The sequence below is a fragment of the Microtus oregoni genome, unplaced genomic scaffold, assembly GCF_018167655.1.
Source record: "Microtus oregoni isolate MIOR12 unplaced genomic scaffold, Mior012 000000F_ref0000247, whole genome shotgun sequence".
NCBI lineage: Eukaryota > Metazoa > Chordata > Mammalia > Rodentia > Cricetidae > Microtus > Microtus oregoni.
The window spans coordinates 84,246,757-84,267,256 of record NW_024543059.1 but is presented as its reverse complement, the minus strand read 5'-3'; the positions used below and the strand labels follow the sequence as shown (position 1 = coordinate 84,267,256).

Here is a 20,500-nt window from a genome sequence, read left to right as displayed (position 1 = left end):
AATGTACCTTTTAGCCCAAATTTCAAAACCTTGCTTCTTTTTGAAACAAATCTCCAATTAATTCTGAGTTTAAGAGACTACTAAATCAAATGTTTCCTGTCACATGTTAGCACTATGGGGTCTTCGACTGAAAGGAGCCCAGTGTAATCTTATTGAACCAGTAGGTCACAGGAATAAGAGAAAACGGGTTTGGATCACAGGAGAGAGTGTATGCTGGATGGATCTGTGAGCTATTCTCTGTTGTGGTATCAGCTGACTGATGGCTGTGATTCTCAGAAGGACTCCAACATTTTGCCTTCTAAAAGCTGGAGATTAATGCAACCATGGCGAACCGCACAGCGCCACTCTGGCAAAGGAAAAGGGTCAGGGCTGGAGAGATGTGGCAGGTGTCAAAATAAAAGGTTAGGCTCTGTGCCTGGGGACCCATCTGTCAGATACAACCGTGATAAGACAATTAATGTATTTATTTATGTTGCTCATGACACATCATGCATTCCATAAAAATGATCAGTTTAAACACTGTCAACTGTTTTCTGGAAATTAGACTGTATGTACAAAGAAAATGCTCAAGAGAGAAAGAAGTGAGGGTTTATTAGTTAAATGGGAGTTTGTACAGCCAGACCAAGTTAGCTTGCAGGACTGCTAGCTACCTGTACTAAAGAACTAAAGCTTTAACCTCAACATCTTCATAATGTAGAGTTTGTATTAGGGACACTTAAAGTGGATTTAATGCCGAAAGATAATTGGTATAACACTCAAAATTTCACCATGCTTTACATAAGTTTGTAACAAAATGAATCCCAGGGAATATATGGGAAGAGGAGAATTTCCATCCACAAGCTATGTATCCTGCCTTCTCTTCAAATGTTTTGTTCACAGCGTTGTCATTATTAGGGCTTTCATCTTCACTCTGTGAGTAATTCTGACTCCTCTCATTGTATTTATTATTTATTTAGCTTTCTCACGACATCTGCTTTGCAATCTGTTTAAACTAGAACATGTTTAGAGTTAATATTCATCAGTGATCTATTTCTTGCAGATAAAATAAATTATCAGATGCTTTTAAAATGCCCTGTTATTTTACAGGTCAACAAATATAAAATGACTTACGTAGAATTATGAAAGAAAGAAGGGTTTTTTTTTCCCAGTTCAAAATTTCAGGTAGAAATTGATTTTCTCGTTTCTTTCTACTGTGGAGTTTAAAAAGGTTCCCGGTTATTGTTTCAATGCATTATTCTTGCGATCATTTTGAAGAGAAGAAACTGGCTCATCAACAGCATAATATGCTATGAAGAAGGAAGAGGCAAGGCCTTTAACTTCTGGGGAAAAATCCCTTTCTCAAGCTGCACACTCTGACAGTGATGCTGTTAGCTTTCTTTGTGACAACAGAAAGAAGCGTTCGAAAACAGAACTCTGGTGTTCAATAGATTTATTTTTCATTTTGTTGGGACAGAATTTTCCCCACTATTACTACTTCCCTTCTATTAGAAGGGTTGTTTTAGTTAAACATTAAGTCAATGATTTTTTTCTTCAGCAGGAAACCTTCTCTGCCCAAAGCATGTCACAGTCTTATATTTTCTACCATCTCTCACTGAAGCATGGATTCAACGGAGCAACAAGGATATTAGGATAGAAGCCGGGAAGTAAAGGTCAGACTCAAGACACAGACTTTATTATATGGTTCTTCCAGCAGTCTGATGCATGACTTACAAATCATGTTTGCAGTCCAACTACAACTAACTACTATTTCAAATTGAATTCACTTCTGCCTGCATTTCCTGACTCGGAGGTTTATGCTGTTGCTTTAATTTTATTTGAATTTCAGTCTTCTGAATTAGCTCTATTTCCTATCTCTTTATCTTCATTTGCCTGGATGCAGTTGAAAATACACTAGGGCAAAATAAAATTCTTAGTCACCATCCTGTACGACTCTTCAAAATTTCTAAGATGTGTAACGTTACCAAGCCGTGATCGGCTTAGCTAACTGGCCACTTTCTCTGTACCGCAGAATAAACGTAATAATCTCAACAGAAAGTCGGGATCTCTCTTACCTGATTTTTCACAGATCCATTAAAAGATACATCAGACAAAAGGTAAGACGATTTCTAACTTCATCACAGTATGGACTGTCCATTGGAAATGAGCAGTTTCACAGTACACGTTCTATCTTTATGTGGGGAGAAAATAAATGAAATGGTTCCTTTTATTTTAAAATGATTTAATTTCTGCTTTCACTTTTCTGCAGAACTGCGAAAGAGTAATTTTGCTGGATATCCACTTATTCCAATTCAGCCATTTGCAGACAGTGTGAGAATTCTGGTGGGGTTGTTGACCCCTCTTTGCTCTGGGACAGTGCAAACCTGCCTCTGTTTTAACCACAGGTAAGGTTTTCATGAGTTGTTCCCTGACAGACCAACTAGAGATGCTAAATCACCAAACCACTTCTCTTATTTTTTAAGCTTAATAAATACACAGTTATTTGGGAAAAATAATGACTCATTGGCCACTCCTTCAATCCATGATAATGGTAAACAGTGCCTATCTGAATTTTGATTATTTTAACAAACAATTAAAATCCTCAGCATATACTATGTTATGTAAAGAAAGTATCCATAACCAGTTTTGTTTCTTATTATTAAAAAAAGGTTGTTATTTCTTTCAGAAAATCTACTTGAAATTGATTAGCATGTATACCACCTGTGGTATGTTCCTTTTGTTAACTTCACATTTTTTCTGGATCTCATTTGTCTTAAGCATCACTTTTCTGGCCAAGCATTTGTATTTGTTTCTCTTGTAGTCTATAGTTTTATGGGCTTATATTTTTTAATTCGTCGAACATTTCTTCAATATTAGATGGCTAATATTTTACCTCCATTTCCAGATGACAAAACTCTGGTATACTGAGGATAAATCATTCTTAAACTACGAACCTATCTTATTTTAGTTATAGGGATGCTTTGCATCTACTTCCTGCTCAGATGCTGAGGAACAGGAATGACAGTCTGAGAGTTGTGTGACAGGAAAGAAAAATAAATAGGTGAGTATTCAGAGAAAATTAGAACAGGGGAAGCGAGGAGATTTGTTGGACGGCAAGCCTAATGATTTAAGATGAAGCGTGACAGCAAAAGATGGGTAGGGGTATAACTCTAAGTGGCTCAGTTTTGTTCCGTGTTGCTGCGCTAAAATACCCTGCCCAGAGTTTCTTAAAGGGGAAAGACTGCCTTACAGCTCAGGGTTGAAGGCTCAGTCCATCATGGAGGGGGAGTCAGACAGCAGGAACCTGAAGGAGCTGAACACAACCATCTGCATTTGGAAGAGAGCAGTGTGTGCCTGTACACCAGGGCTCAGCCCCTTTCCTCCGAGATCCCTAAGAATGGCCCACCCACAGAGGGGAAGGCTTTATCCTTTAATTAACTAAATCAAGATAATCCCCCACAGGTTTATCCAGAGGCCAGACTCCCAGGTGTGTCAAGATTTTTTTTTGTCAAGTAGACAACATGAACCACTGCACTATGGACCCTTGCAAAAGTCTTATGATAATGATGGAGAGGGAGAAAGGAAGTCATGAGAAATAATGCATCAATGGATTTCTGGGCCTTTAGCGTAATTTGATTAATTCTGAAATAACGTTTCCAGTATGGAATTCATTTTCAAGATAGAATAAAGAGGAACTTCTGTCTCTGAAGATGTTATTCATGTTGTAACACTTTGTCATGGGAGTGGTTTAGTGAGGAAGACATTATATAATGACTCGGAAGATGGACTTTGTAGAGAACTAGGAGCCCAATTCCCTGCTTCATCCTTCCTGTTATATGTGTAATCTTGACAAGAGTCGGAGCTACCTCCAACAGCAGCAGAATAGCTGGCCATGCGCATCCCCCTAACATCATGTCCAGTAACAACCCAGTAGCGGATCACACACAGCCAAGATGATTTAGAGCCTCACACTGGACAATCCTAGATTAGGCAAATCAGGGCTTTAGTCCTCTTGCATTATTTCAGCAGCAAACTGCTGGAGACCAACAACATCCCTAACCCCTACAAGTCTTCCTTCTTTGTTTTCACTGGAGAAGAAACAAATAGAATGAATGTACTAATCTCTGGATAAGATTCTGCAGACCTTTCAATGTAGCAAGCATCGATATCATAACTCTTGTAATTTGATTCAGCGTGTTCTACAGGACAGTGAACATTTTGCAATTCTAGTGCACACAAAAGCATTTCAATTACTTCATCACCATTCCAGAGGAAGAAGATTTGTAAAAGTTCTTTTACTGGCTTAATAGGTGAGATGTTTTCCTTTAAGTAGTATTAGAAGGTTCCAAAAATAACATGCAATTTCTAATACCTGTCTATTAAATTCATATATATTGTCTATTAAACTAATATATATATATATATATACAACCAGAATACATAAATATTCTATATATGTGTGTATGTATGTATAAGTAGAAATTAAAGAATAAACCATGGGGAAATGCTGTTTACTGGTTTGTTCTCTATGACTTGCTCAGCTTGCTTTCTTAAGCAGCCCCAAACCAACCTATTCTGGTGGGACTGCTCACCACGATGGGAACTATCACATTAATCATTCATCAAGAAAAAGTCCCTCCTCCCCCCCCCACGCACACATACACAGAGAGAGAGAGAGAGAGAGAGAGAGAGAGAGAGAGAGAGAGAGAGAAAGAGAGAGAAAGAGAGAGACAGAGAGACAGAGACAAAGAGATATGTTCCTACAGCAATCTGAGGGACACAGTTCCTCAAATTGAGGTCCTCTTTTCCTGGAAAAGACTAGTCTGTGGAAAGATAAAAGAAGTTAGCTATCGAAGCACTCACATATGCACAAGCACAAACACACACACACACACACACACACACCCTTTTAGGTATTTTAAGTGCTCTTCGGAATTAGAGTAAATCTATGGTTTCAGTTCATCATACTCCTTGACAAGTTAGTATGAGGTCTGGTGCTGGGTGTGTGCCCTGCTGTTCAGGAAGCTCTAATAGAATATTCTAAGCCAGAGGCCACTATGTCTATCATGATGACAGGCAGTGTGTTCAATGTAAACCATTAAAGGTAGGCTCTGCAGGATATCAGGAATTTAAGTAAAGATTAAACCATCAGTAAATCACCCTACTGACTTGCCTAGCTAAAACCTCTTTCATCTAGGTAGGCTTCAACAGGGATTATTTGTTCTCTGGATCCTCCTTTCTATTTCGGCTCTAGGAACGTAATTTTTGCAATATGTTAAAATAACTTTTAAATAACATAGATTTTGTAGGAAAATTATTTGCAAACTGTGAAGGCCATTTTGCTGTCAAAACTCTTTTTAAACCTTGTTTATGGAATTGTGTAGTCTTGAGACCACTGAGGTGAAATTGTTGTTTACTGCTTAACAAATTTTGTATGATTGTTTGCACCACTGAAAAAACCCCTCTGTCTCTCTGTGTGTGCACTTCCGCCATATGCTGCTGTATACCCCCATCCTCCACCCCCTCAAAGCCTCTTCAGTCTTCACTTAGCCAATTGCCACACTTTGTCCGGGGTCACTTCAGCCAGCATGACTAAGGGAGCTGTTTTTCAAGGCTGCAGTATCTGCTGTGTGAAGGACATGATTTCAAAGAAGCTTGAACTACTTTCAAGGAAGCAGAAGGGAGCAAACAGGAATGAAATGTCAATTCAGCTAACGGATCTGGACCAAATACTAGTTACATGACAGTGGCTATAGTATACTAAGATGGCCTTCCCAGTAATAGATAGCCACACATCTCCCAAAGACTCAGAAGAATAGGTAGTACAATTGTTTTAAACCAGGAAATAGCATATAGCTCATGGAACAAATCCTAGACATCAGCTATTTTTAAAAATGCAGAATCTGGGGTAACACAGACATATATATTTACACACATGTTATCTAAGACTATTTTCACATTGCACAAAAGTGGCAGAGTTGAATAATCAAGACTCAGTGGTGTGAAGAGCCTAAAAACATAACATCTTTTCTTTTGCAGGGAAAACTTTGTGAAGTCTTGCTTTGAATCTAAGAGGTAGGGTGATTTGTTGGGCAGCGATACATTATACAGACATTTGCCCAAAGGAAGCATGCCTCATTCCTTATTAAACCAATAAATTCCTATGCTTGTGAAAAACCACATATGCATTGGCAGAGCCAATAACCCCTTCTGCAGATAAGGCTTATTGCTCAGCTTGCATTTCTATAGTACGGTTACGCAGATGGCTGGTTGTACACCAGCATCTGCTACTTGTTCACCGTAACTGTGGAGCTGGGCATACGGCTACTCTTCCAGAATTGGATTTTTGAGGCACTATATTATATTCAAATATTTCCCTTTCTGAAATAAGAAGTGAAGAGATGTCGGCATTGTTCAAGCCTTCCCCCTACTTGAAACTATCAGAAACCTATATCCACTTGATTCACCATCCTAATAAGTCTAGTATGCTAGATAAGGAGGAAGAAATGAAACCTATTCAAACCATTTAAGACAATTTTTCACTTCCTAGAACTCCATGGAGCAGGGGTTCTAAAGGCTTAGAATACTCACATTTATCTATAAATTAGAAAGAAATGAAGTTGAGCCTTCTCTAATGGATCGAATGGCCATTGGGTATCATGTGGAGAAGGCTGGGCCATCGGGGAACAGTTTTATTCAAAAAGTTTTGGCACAAAATGATTTAGCTGATAAGACATTGGATAGTTGGCTCCAAACTCGAAGTGACTTTGATAAACTTTGCCCTAATTTTGTTAGTTGGCCAGAGGCGAACCATTTACAGTAACCATACTTTTCTCTTCCTAGATAAAAATATATGACTGCAAACAGATGAAGCAGGAATTTTGAACACTGACCTTTCTAATTCCTATTTCTCCCAAGTCAGAGGGCTGCAGTAACTGGCGATCGCCCTAGGCATGTGTCATTTTAGTTCCCAGAAATGCTTGTGCACCAACATAGTGCCTTAGGTGATGCAATAAGTATATAATCAAGGTGAGCCTTTGCCACGCAGGCAGCTGAAAAGCACATTTACAGCATTTTTTTTTTAGGCAATTAGCAGAAAATTAGAGAAGAGAATTTTAGTTACACTGTGAATCCATAAACAATGGCGGCCATCAATACGGGTCAATGAGGGCAACTTTTAAGTGTGCACACTTGAGCACAGTCCCCATTTCTCCAGTGATTGTTTCCCGTAGACTGCAGTGAAGCCTATCAATTCACAGATGATAGATACTAACCTACACAATTCTGAGAGTGATCTATCCTTAGAGAAACAAGTCTATAACAGACTTAATATCCAGAGTTTAAGACCCTGTTATAGAAATTCTGGAAATCTAAATGCAGCAAATGTGTTCTGGAGAATAAAAAAAACAAACAAACAAAAAAAACCCCAACAAACAAACAAACAACAAGAAAAAATAAAACAACAAAAATTTTAGTTTAGTTTCCAAATGGAATGCATTAAGATCTCTTCTTCCCAGAGTAATTTTGTTGAAAGTAGAGTTCCCGAACACAGATGTAAAAATGGAAGCTGGTTTTTGGTACTTGGGATCTGCCTATTCATCTGCCAATGCCCTTTTAAGAGGAACTTCTGTTGGAAACGAGTCAGATTTTCTTGTTATGGACCATCTCAGATTCTGTAACTTCTGGATCAGGACAAGTAGCATAATAGTCTTCGTGATCTAAGTACCTGCTTTCTTGCTTTACTGAATGCCATGTAAGGAAAGAAAAACATTTTTCTTGCTCACCAAAATATTCCCAGGGCTTGTTAAGATGGTAAGAAGGGCCCAGGTCCTTAACAGATACTTGCTGAAGAAATAGATTTCTCCGGGGAAAACAAGTGATTGAATTTTTCCAGCATCATAAGTGGGCATGAATGTGATGAGCCCTCTGCAAGATAAGCTTGTATGTAGCAGATAGTGATTTCACAACATTGAGCAAGACAGTTTCCTAGGTCGAGGCACAGCCTGAGTACTGCTTGCTTTCTACAATAAGAAATAACTAAGAGTAGGGCAAAGCCTGATCTCAACAAAACTAAAAGGGGTAAAGAGCCAACCTGACTGGGAACAATCACTTAACCTCTCTCTACCTAGATCTCATTAGTAAAATTAGGATGAAATAATTTATAAGGTTGCTATTAACGTTAAAATTTTTATGAGCAGCGAGGCCTTAGGAACATGATGTCTTCAGCAGAAAACACTGCCGTTTTTCAATATTCCTTTTACATATAATGGAAACAAGTTAAAATAATAGGTCTGATGCTCACAAAGCCATTAAATATTTACTGGTCACTCTCTTGATGACCATTTTGATTCATTGTGTAGTATATATAAATCATCGATATTTCCAAATTACAAACAGCCCAGGAAGGAATTTTGCAGCTCCTGCTGTGGCCTTGGACTAAAATATGAATTACCTTCCTCTTCTTTGTGGGAATGTTTATTAGCTTGCCATTTGTTTTGAGCACTAAAGATCTAAGCAAGATACTACGTATGTATGATAAGTGCAATATATTGCATATGTATGATAGGTTTATTATGATAATTTTCCTTGAATTGCAGATTGTGTCACATAGATCATCTTTCCTTTTCTGGAAGTCTCCTGTTTATTTTTAAAATATCAGTATCCAGTAGCAACCAAATTCAAACAGAAATAGATGTTCTCTGTGTCACATGATATACCATTAATGAAACTAAAATATGTTATTTCTTTCGAGGCAAATATAATTAAAGATAAAGGGAAGTGTGGGTAAAGTGATACTTATTTATAAATACCTTAAGTCTATTTTATGATTCTCTACATTCTTCTTTGTTTACTTAATCATTTGTCCCTACCACGAATTTTTCTTTTTCCTAAAGTGTCATTGTTTATTTCTCTATCTACTGGGGAGCAGCTTTCATATTTTGCAATTTCTCCAAATACTCTTAAACAGTTGTCTGTACTAGGTGTTATACAGCCAAGAATCTCCATTGATAAGTATTTCAAAGTTCATTCCAACACTCCCTTCCCAAACTCCTTCTCAAACTCCACCACTGAGCCTTACCCTGGTAAGATCATTACTTATCATTCCCATCCCTTCTTTCTTGTGTAAATGAACATTCCCTGGCCTCCTGCCTTGAGATGCAAGACAACTCCTTCTGGGATTTTTTTTTTTCTAAACTCTTTTTACCCATCTAGTTTTTGAAACCATGTCTGTTTTTGAAATTCAGAAAATGGGGCAGTCAGGTAATAAGTAAATCTGTCAGGGTCCCCAAATTGATACATGATGGATGTGTCAGGGTCTGTTTGGAAGCAGCTAATGATGATTCTGTTATGTCTTACTGCATGGGTACATTCGAAACGCAGATGGCATGTGGAATCTGGCTGGATGTAGCATTAAAATAAATTGCACACCACCCTTTAGTTCTCTAAGTTTGCCAATTATATTAGGTCTCTGGTTACAAAATATACAAGTAATTTGCAGGGTTGAGAGTGGGTTTATTTACAGGTGCTAGCAGCTAAATCAAATAAAAATATTCAAATGACATCTAGTGATGTTGGCAATCCTAGGCACTGAGTATACCTACCACTGCATTCACCAGATGTTGAAAATTACCTCTGCCCTACTGAATACAATCTCTAGACAATATTAGTATTCAAATTTATTCAATTTAAGATAAAGTGTCTAGTATGCATAAACTACCTTAATTTGCTGCATGAAATGGGTAAACTAGTTCTGATTTTAGTTGCTGAGACTGAATCCATACTGATTTCCATAGTAGTTGGACTAAATTGCGTTCTAACACCCTTTTTTCATCTCTGTCATTTTATTTGTGTTTTTATTTTTGCTTGTATATATGTATGTGTGAATACATGCCACATTCTGCAGGTGCTTTGGGAGGCCAGAAGAGGGTGTCAGATCACCTGGAGCTTGAGCTACATATGGGATGTGAGCTGCCCAACTTTGTAATCCACCAGGCCAACAGCTGGGAAGAACCCCTCATTTTCTGTCTGGGGAAGCAGTAACTTACAAATATTGTCCTTCGTAGAAGCAAAGAGAAGTGTACTTGTTTCAACTGTTCATATTTATGCACTATGTATTGATTTGTCTGGCTTCTTTCACAAAATATGTATCTTAGGTTATTATCCATATTGGTGATAATAAGAGTTTGCTTACTTTCAGAACTTGCAGTATTAAACTGCATTACTAATTTCTGCAATTGACTTGCTCCTTCTATTATCTATGAAAACTTGTTGCTCCCCAGCTGCCCAGCTTTTGGGTAAAATGAATACTGTTTTTTCAGTAACTGACACATCTGTGTATACATGCATATGAATATTTGTATTCATTTCTAATGAATGCAGTTGTTCATGTGCTCCTTTAGTAAGCCTGTTGAGCTTTTCTCTAAGCTTCCCTCTCCCATTTGTGTTCTGTTAACACTGAGTCACCAGTACTGGAGTTGTCTCCTGTCTCTTTACTCTACTCTGAGAGGTTATCAGAGACCTCAATCTGTTTCTGACTTACATTAAGTTGATGAACAAAGTAATCAGGGGAATTTTTCACAGCCAGTGGCCCTTTGGACATGCTCATTTGTCAACAGTCTATTAAGGTCCTTTCCCAAGCTTTCTACTAAACTGTATCATTTTCATATAGATTTGAAAATGTTCTTATATGTCCTAGATGAATTTGGGTACTTTCGATTTATGTATATGCATGTGTCACTTACTAATATGTTTTGATTTTAATTCTATCTATGATGTTTTTAGTTACCGAATAATCTTTCATTTTCTATTTTATTTATTTATTATTGCCTATTTCTGTGGTGTGTGTGTGTGTGTTTGTGCTTTTGTGCAAGCCAGGCCACATGTGCATGGGTCAGAAGTCAATATTCAGGAGTGGATTCTTTGTACATCACAGACATTGAACTTATGTTGTCAAGCTTGTGAAGCAAGCACATTCACTGAGCCATTTTCACAGCCAAACATTTTTCGAATTAGTACAGTAAAGCTTGATAACGGAACTGTAATGCTGTTTCACTTACCACTTTCTCCTTAGTGTAATGTTAATGATATGTACTGATTAATAAATCATTGACTCTTTCCAAAATAGTTAATTTCCTTATTGATTTTTTATTGCTTTACAGCCTTGTTCTATTCTACTGGAATTTTAATTGTGTGTGTGTGTGTATCCAATGGAACCACTTCCCTGCGTTCCAATAGCCTGTGGCCCTCCATAGTCATATGACTACATGAATGAAGGATATAATTGAGTTCACATTAGTTCCTTCAGTATATTACATTATCAAAACTATACTGTTTTAATGATCATAAATTGACAATAACTGATAAAGACATTCTTCTATAAGACTCTTGACTATTCTTTAAAAGCATTTAAAATTACATTTATTTGTTTGTTGAGTGCCAAGGGCATTTGTCTGTAGGGGGCACAAGTGAGAAAATAGGACTTGTAGCAGACAATGCTCTCCTTTTATCAGGTGGGGCCTGGGAATCAAATCCATGTTACAGCCATAGTAACAAGTGCCTCTATCGAGTCATTTTGCTGATCTTATGCTCTTGACTATTCTTAAACCTCTGCAACTATGTACAATATTTTAATGATCTGATCAATTTTCAAATGAAGATCTCATCTGTTTTCTGAATACTAAAAGACTTTATGATTTGTTTTTGAGCTTTTAATTTGTTTACGTGACAAGTTTTCTTATTCTTTTTGATGTTAATATTGACTATTTGTATTCTTTTATTGTTGAAACCCCATTAAAACAGATCCATTGTCATGTACTGCTCTATTTAGTTTGCTAATATTTTCGTCAGCATACTTTCATCTGTATTCATGAAAGTGGTTCATTGTGATTTTAATTTTTGTAATATTTTGCCAGATTTTACATAAATTGTTTCCTCTCATTATTTTCATCATTTTTGGTGGGATTTTTGTAGAAACTCTGTTATTTGTTTATAAGTACTTTAAAAAGTTACTTGATGGATTCAGTTGAAATAGTGTTTCCTTATGAAAAATTTTCAAATTTTATTTATTTAAAACAGGTATGATATTATTCAAATACTTATTTATTTTTGAACGCCTTATAATTTTTATAGTTCATTTTACCTTATTTATTAAGGACATTTTTATAAGGTCATTTAATATTTTTATTTTTAGTTATCAGTAGGACTAATAATGATGTTTACAATGTTTCTTAAACTGGTAAGTATATTTTATTTAATTTATTTGATTAACTCTGTAGGTAGTTAGTAATTTTATTATCCAAAATCAGAAAAGAACTTTGTGTATGGTTGAATGTATATACAATATGTGTGCTTTGTATTTCACTTATTTATGCTCTTTATTCTTTATGTCAATCTCTTTTGTATGATATTTAATGTGCTGTTACCTTTGCTGAGAGAATTCTTGAGAAAAAGGCTTAGATGTTGAGTATCAACCCCTTTATTCTCTAACATGAGACCTTAAGACTCTCTAGAGAACATGGCTTTATCTTCATTCCATTTTTTATATATTCTATTGGTGTTTCATATAGGCCATCTAACCTTCAGTGACTTTTTTTTCTCATGGTATTGAAGATTAAATGGCTTAATTTTCAGAAGTTGGAGATTTCTAATTATTTATCCTATTATTTTTAAATGTAAATCAATAGAAGTTAGAAGCCTAGTCCTAGCATTTGGAAATTCTTAAGACTCATTTTTGATATGGGCTCATTGTTTATCTAAATATAATGTGTATTTAGTCAGGTTTGTATGCCAATGTATGCCAGTGAGTCATTGGTTGTGTTTTTTAGATCCTGAATTTTTTTTTTCCAACTTTTGCCTTGTTTGTTTATTCTATCACTCCTCAATAGTAATTAGTTGAATTTTCTGCAATACCCTTGGAATTATTTGTCTGGTTTTTTTTTTACTTTTTATCTACTAATTATCTATACTTTTCTACCTATACATTATCTCTAAACTACTTATTTATCTGTTATCTATTTGTCATTTATCTATATTCTATTTGCCATTGATTTGTACCTTTATCATTCTAGCATAGATATTACAGACTATTTGATAAAGACAATCTTTTAACTATATATATCCTGTTGCTGATTTTTATTAATGTGCAATAGTGTTGCTTACAGAAGTTTTCTGATTTAAGAACCTAACTCTATTTTAAAATAATTTAATAACTTCTTTTTTAAATGTGTGTGTATGGAATTTCCCTTCATGTTTTCATATAGTCACACATGTATGCGAATGCACACATAAATACACTAACACACGCATGCACACACACACACACTAAACACAAATGAATGTTAAAAGGAAAAAGTACTAATAAAGAGAATGGTATATAGAATGCACTAGAAAAATATTAACATCCTTCTTTCTTTTGTAGTTTCTTGTTTTGTTATTTAAGAAGAGAGAGTGCTCTAAATGATGTAAAAGTCAATGTGCAGCTCAGGGTAGCCTTGAACTCACTATTTTCCTGTCTCAGCCTTCGGAATGGTGAATATAGCAGCATGTACAGCTCTTCTTTACTCTGTTTTCAAGACTGTTTAGGCTGAATTTTATTTTGTTACTATAACAGATTAACATATGAATCACTGTATTGACAGGTGCCGTTTTGTGGGCTTGGTTCCTTAAGTACCTAGCAATGAGGGTCCTGGTCTAAGGGAGGTGCCCTGGCAGACACTGCTGGCTTCTTGTGTAAGCACAGCATTATTTTTCTTCTTGTGATTATATCCCCTTGTCATATGTAATGCCGAGGATTAGCATCTTTCTTTTTTATTGGCTTGCCTTTTCTGCAGTTTATCTCTTTTAATGATCTGTTGGAGAGCTAGCATTTAAATTTATCACTCAACTGTTCTTCTCTCATTTATAAATTATTGATCTCCAATCGTATCTTTATTAATTCATTCCTGACATTTTATACTCATTTAAAAATTATTTCTATTTTTTTACTGGAATGATTAATTAATCTATTTTCATTCTTTCTTGCTTAACATGAAGAACATTAAAGCATTATATTTTCTTCTGAGTACTGGTCTGGCAGAATCTTACTGTATTAAGTTTTTCTATGAATTTGATTATGATTTTTAACCTTGACATGAGTTAGGGGAATTCCCTCTCTCCCCACCTTACCAAAATTCCTAAGACTGACCCACAGCTCCAGTCTTACAATAGCCTTCTGATATGGTGGCATTTATTTTGGCTGAGTGCCACATCTCAGCTGCTTTTGTAACTGTGCATAGCAATCTTACCAAGGATTGAGTGAGGCATCTGGGAAGGTAAGGGATGTGAACACCGACTGTTAACCAAAGTCTTTGTCTTCTTCCTGATTCCTAAAATGCAGACCCAAAGGAGGAAGGATCTGGACTGCCCCACCTGGACCTCAGGTGAAAACAGCAATGTCTGGAGTTAGCAAATACAAGTCCTGGTCTCCAAGGATCTACTCTACCTGCTCTGAAAATGTATAAAATTATTATTGTAAGAGAGAAATAAACATCTATCCCTTTAAGGACCATTATTTCGAGACCCCACTTCAGCAGCTACAATGATGTAACTGATACAGTTAGTAATTAATAGTTTAGTTGTATTACTACCAAGAAATATGAAATCTATAAAATGCATGTCCTAGTTCTATATAGAATATGCTATTTTAGCTATCTAAGAAATTATAAAGTTTTATGAGTATTTACTACTGTTTTTATAAATTTTCTATTAGATAACTGTATGCTGTCTTAAGTTATATATATATATACATGCATGCATACATACATATACACATTATTCAATCCACCTTATTAGTCATGTCATACTTTGCATATCATGCTCAACAGCATGGTATAGAATACTGATGAGTTTCCATCAAAATAAAAATGTTTCATGTTCCCTTTATTCTTTGCTTCCTGTTTTTATTGATAAGATTAATAACATAGACTATGAACCAGGAATAATCCTATCTCTCATTTACAGCTGTTTCAATATCAAAACACATAATTTCATCTTAATCGTTTTCAGTTTCCATGTCAGTGTAAAAAGGGAACAATAGTACATATCCCTAGGGATTAATAGCATCGTAAAATGAATACATGTTGACTCAACTCAATCATGCTTAGCTGATGAGGGACAAGATCTTGCATTGGTGGTAAGAGGTAGTGGCATCTACTTAGGGTTGAGTGTCCTGGACTTTCCAAGTTTCTTTTACTGGAGATACTTTGGTTACAGCTAAATGGAAAAAAAAAAATGTCCCAGGGAATATTGATTTGAGAAATGCTGCTCTCTCTCACTGTGTTATGCTATATACTGGGATCCACACCTCAACACAGAATGTGTAAATACTATTTAGGAGACCTTTGAATATCTTGACATGGGTACATATTCTATGTGCATATATCTATGTATTTCCGAGGAGATTTATATAGAATAGAGCTGATTTCAAATTTTCTTCACATGTAGTTTGCTTTTTGCAATTATTTATTTATTAAATCTATTCATTTGTGTGGGTGTGGAAACACATGTTTCATAACAACAGTCAAATGGATGCCAAGAATGCAATGTGCTGGGATTGTTTTTTATACTTCTTCTACCATGTAGGTTCCGGAGTCAAACTTGGGTCATCAGTGTTGTTTGCAAGCACCTTTACCTACTGCACCATTTAGAGCCAATCCCCCCTCACCCAACTGTGACTAAAATTCTCAAATATATTGTTCTTTTCCTCTGTTCCTGGCTGATTCAGACATTCCCTGCATGTCACCATCAAACATTTCCTAACATCAATGAGTTTTTTTCTCCTTAGATAATTTGTTTCTTTATATATTCTCTCCTTTTAAGTTAAATGACTTCTTGGATAGGAATAGTGGATCTTTCTTCTCTATAACAGGAAGCAGTGTTTCCTTGCATACTTTTGTGAATATTAATTGCTTCCTACTATTTATGTCTAGTTTCTACAGCCTCTTATTTTGCAACCCAAAATCTGCGGCTATTTGAATCAGCTGCTGAATCCATTCCATCGTTTTGGTTGTTATTTCATACATCAAAACTGGTCTTACTTTTGCATTATTTTAATTATTTGTTTAGAGTCTTTGGAGGGGATTTTTGTTGTTGTTGTTTATTTGCTTGATTTGGGTTTTTATTTACTTTGAGACAGAGTTTCTTTGTATAGCCAAGGATAGCACAGGACTCATCATCCTATCTCTGTCTCATGATCGCTGGGATTACATCTATATCCTACGAGGTCTAGGCTCATTTATTATTTTTCTCATTATTTCCCAAGTGTCAGTTTAGATGGTGAGCATACCAACTTGTCTCAGGAAGCACATTTCCCAAAAGCAATTTTTAATAACTTTCCAAAGTAAATTTGATGATGAGGCCCATTTATGAATTTCCCAACATATTTCCCAATTTCAGACAAGTTTTGCCTCTTATTCCTCTCCTTAAATTTTTGGAATATTTTTCTATAGCCATTATTAACACTCTGATGCTTTCAAGTCATACAATTGCTATTTTGTATGTTATGACTCATTATAAATCACAGTTTCCAAAAACTTTCTGGATCCATGTCCCGCAGACAGGATCTACTAACACAACTGCTTCTTCTGAGATCTACATTCACTAACTGTACCCTCCTCTTCTGTTGTTCCTTGTTGCTTTCTTAGATCTGGCACATTTAACTGAATATGGAAGAGTCTAAGTGGAAGGTATATGAAGCCATATTTAGCCCAATTCCACTACAGTGGCTGGGAAACAGAAAAGAAGAGGTGGTGTTCCTCCAGATGAAACAGCCTTGAGGGGCATAGTTCAGGGTGTCTAAGGGAACAAAACTAAGGAGACATCATCTGATCTCCCATGAACAGCTCCAATTCACCAAGGTGGAAAAAAAAACCACCAAAACACCCCTCCTGTAAAGAGATTTTCCTTTTCTTCCTATATCCAAAATGTTGTCTCATTATGAGTTTCTTCAGCTTTTCAGCATCTGATCACTTGTGAAGTAGCCCAAAGATCCATATGGCACAGTGGGAAGAGCAAGATACTTAAAAGCAAACTCTAGTTTCAAGTCCCATTCTGAGCACTCCGTTCGTCTGTCTTCGTTTCTTCACTTCCAAATATGCTGTGGCCATATCTTTCCCACTAAACATTTTCATGAGAGTTAATTAGGACCATAAAACCTTCCGAAGTTGTACACAGCAAAAAGTATCCATACCAAATTCAGGGAGAAAAGGACACACTCTGAAGTTTTCATTAAAACGAAAGGACTCCAATCTAAATTCTAAGTCCCCAATTTAATTAGTCAAAAATGTAATTTTACCATATAGCAAGAGGAGGATGAGAAAAAAAATAAAAATAACTGTAGAAATAGGCATCACAGGAAAACAGTGGAAGAAAAGCAACATTGAGATTTGGTAGGATCAATAGAACTTGGAAAGCCTATATTCAAGTTGATTATGAAAGACAACAGAAACATAGATGATGACTCGTGTTAGAAATCGAAAGAGGTTATCAGCATGTGCATTGGATATCAAGGAACAATGTAAGGACATTCTAAGAACTTTAACCACTGTTTGATTAACTCAGTAAAGCATTCAAATTCTTTCAAACATGTAACGTGAGAACTTATTTGAAAAAAAATAGACAACTAATATAACTGTGTATCTTGCAAAAGCTAAACTCATGGCTTCACCTGTAAAGTCAACCAAATATTCAAAGAAATGCTAATTCTGTATAACCTCTTCCAGAACACAGAGGAAGCAGGAAACAGTCTCAACTCAACGTTTCAGCTCGACTTAGTAGACTGCTGTTGTTTTGACTCTTGCATCAAACAATGAAATGGAATGAAAGAAATTTCATCCCATAGGTCGGCCTAGGTATGTGCCTTAAGTCCCAGGGACTCAGGGGACATAAAAATCTCATCAGCCTCAAAGTTTAATGACAGTCTGGGAATCAGGACAAAACTACAATAGGAGAAAGAAGACAAAAGGAGGAAGGGAAGGAGGAAAAGAGGGAGGGATAAAACCTAGTCATGAATAAGGAAGTGACAAATGTCTGAAAAATTGGTAGATACCAGTGACTTCAACTTGTTTGAAAATATATTTGTTTAGACAATATTTTCTTTCATTTCTGACAGCAACTTGATTTCCATTCTTTCTGCTCTTTCAGATTCAAATTTTCTTACTAATCACATGGATATGTATGTGTGTTTTCATGTGCATGTATTATTACTGTAGAGCAATGTTATAAATGCACAAACAATAAAGTTTGTATATTATTGCTGTGTGTATATTATTTAGTACTATTATTTCATTGTGTATATGTATTATTGCTGTGTGTATTATTGCTATGTGTGTATATTTATTATTTCTGTGTGTATGTATAATCATTGTGTGTTTATTATTTCTGTGTTTATTATTGCTGTGTCTATGTATTATTGTTGTGTGTATATGTATTGCTGTGTGTATTGTTGCTGTGTGTATGTGCCTGTGCATGTTGTATGTGTGATGTGTGCATACCAAGGTAAATGTGTGTAGGTCAAAGGATAAATTTATGGAGTAGTTCTCTCCTAGCTTTGTTTCTGTTCCAGAGATCAAATTCAGCTTGTCTGGCTGGCAGAAAAACCTCTGCCTTCTGAACATCTCATTGGTCTCATTGTCTGTGTTATCACAGCAAGTTTCCTTTTGTTCCAACTTTCCATGGACCTCCATCAAAGTTTCCTTCCTTAAATGTACCATTTTATCATGTCCTCCATGGGTTAGAGCATTGGTAGACTTTTGGTAACTTGGTGAGTTTCTTTAATACTATTAGGACCCCTTAACCCAACATTTGAAAATTCTAATATACATACACACACACACACATACACACACACACACACACACACACACACACACACACACACGAATGATATATACTGTATGCCCAGGATCACTTCACAATGTTATTCTAACACAGAAACATAATTGTATAGTTTTCCATGAAACCTGAATAGCATGCTTCCTCCCTAATTTTCATCTCTTCACCTTTAGTTTCCATGTTATGTGGTTCTTTTGAAATTCATTTTGGACTTATTTTGTTTTATGTGTATAGATGTTTTACCACAATGGAATTAAGGAGATTTACTGCCATATTACAATAAAGCCCGAGGAAGTCCACTGTTCTTCTAGATGTGAACTTTGCTTAGAAACAATTTTGTTTCTTCCTTTCCATTAGCATCTTCAGAACTGAATTTAGCCACAGATTTTAAAATGTGTGACTTTCCCACATTCCTCATTCTGCAGTTTCTTCGTCCACCACCTAATGATGCTCTTCACATGCTCCTGGTGATCACGTGACTATTCTAAGCCCATCCTTTCTATACCTCTTCCTTTCTGACCATCTCCCCTTCCCCACCTAGCCTGGATATTGTTTTTTCTCTTGTAAGTTGGAAGAGCTCCGAGTGGTGTAGAAGCACAAAACTGATTTTGAACATTTCATCTGATATATTCACAACTAGGAACACTGAAATTTCTAGTTACTCAAAAGAAATATGATTCATTTTCACATCTTTGTAAAGCACATGCAACAGTAATGCAAATATATGCCCACCATATATGCAGAAATAACTTGTTTTAGCATAATTTCTTAGGCTGCCCAGAAATTTTGTACCTCCAGTTAGAGTGGAATTAGAACTAAGATATAATTCACTAGACATTTCATTTAATATTTAAACAATTTTGCTGTTTTATATGTGTGCATATATACACACATATATCTATGAGTAAGCACATCTGTACATGTGTGTTCATATGAAAGCTAGAAATCAGTGCCAGGTGTTTTCCTCGATGTCCTGCCACCCCACTTTTTGAGATGAGTCTTTCACTAACCTGGGATTCACCAATTCAGCTAAACTGGAAGAGATCCAGGTTGCAGGGATTTATCCTGTTTCTGTCTCTCCTTCATGCTTTCATTTTCAGATTTATAGTTTAAAATATGTTTAAAGAGACACTACGAAAAGATCGAATTATTTTAAGTACAGTAAATCATAATCCCTATCTCTTAGGAATCAGATTTTGAAAATATATACTGAAGATAGTAATATTGGTTCAAAATGTCAAAAATCTTTTCCTTCATAAAAAAAAATAAATAACGAATCCATCTTCATATTTTCTGACTATGGTTAATTCGTAAGAAAAAATAAGAAGAACCACAATTTTCATTAAGTTGAAATGAGCAACAAGCCTAAGAGATTTATAATTATAGGACATATTTGCACTTAGAATTAATTTTTAAACATCTTCTAAGTGCTATGTGATGAGCATTATGCGAGAGAAGATAGCATTTTCTTTGCCAAAGACACCAACAAAATCAGTTTTAATTTTAAAGAGAATGCCTTCCCGGGAAAAATGTAATCAATAATTTGTCTTTCAATCTCAGAACAATTAAGTTGTCCCTGTTTCCAAATACTCACCTGGAGACTTTCCAACTCCCCTACATCTCCATTGTATTAGGAAGAATGTTTCTAGCTCACTAA

The 20,500-nt window shown here is 35.8% G+C and overlaps 1 long non-coding RNA gene across 1 annotated transcript; it reads left to right on the top strand.

Moving 5' to 3' along the window:
* Window positions 1-1,532: 1,532 nt before the first annotated feature.
* On the top strand, window positions 1,533-14,882 carry LOC121452590. Its single transcript, XR_005974857.1, has 5 exons — window positions 1,533-1,649; window positions 2,009-2,093; window positions 2,246-2,381; window positions 13,614-13,704; window positions 14,351-14,882. It is a non-coding gene; the product is annotated as an uncharacterized LOC121452590 (long non-coding RNA).
* The last annotated feature ends 5,618 nt before the right edge of the window (window positions 14,883-20,500 follow it).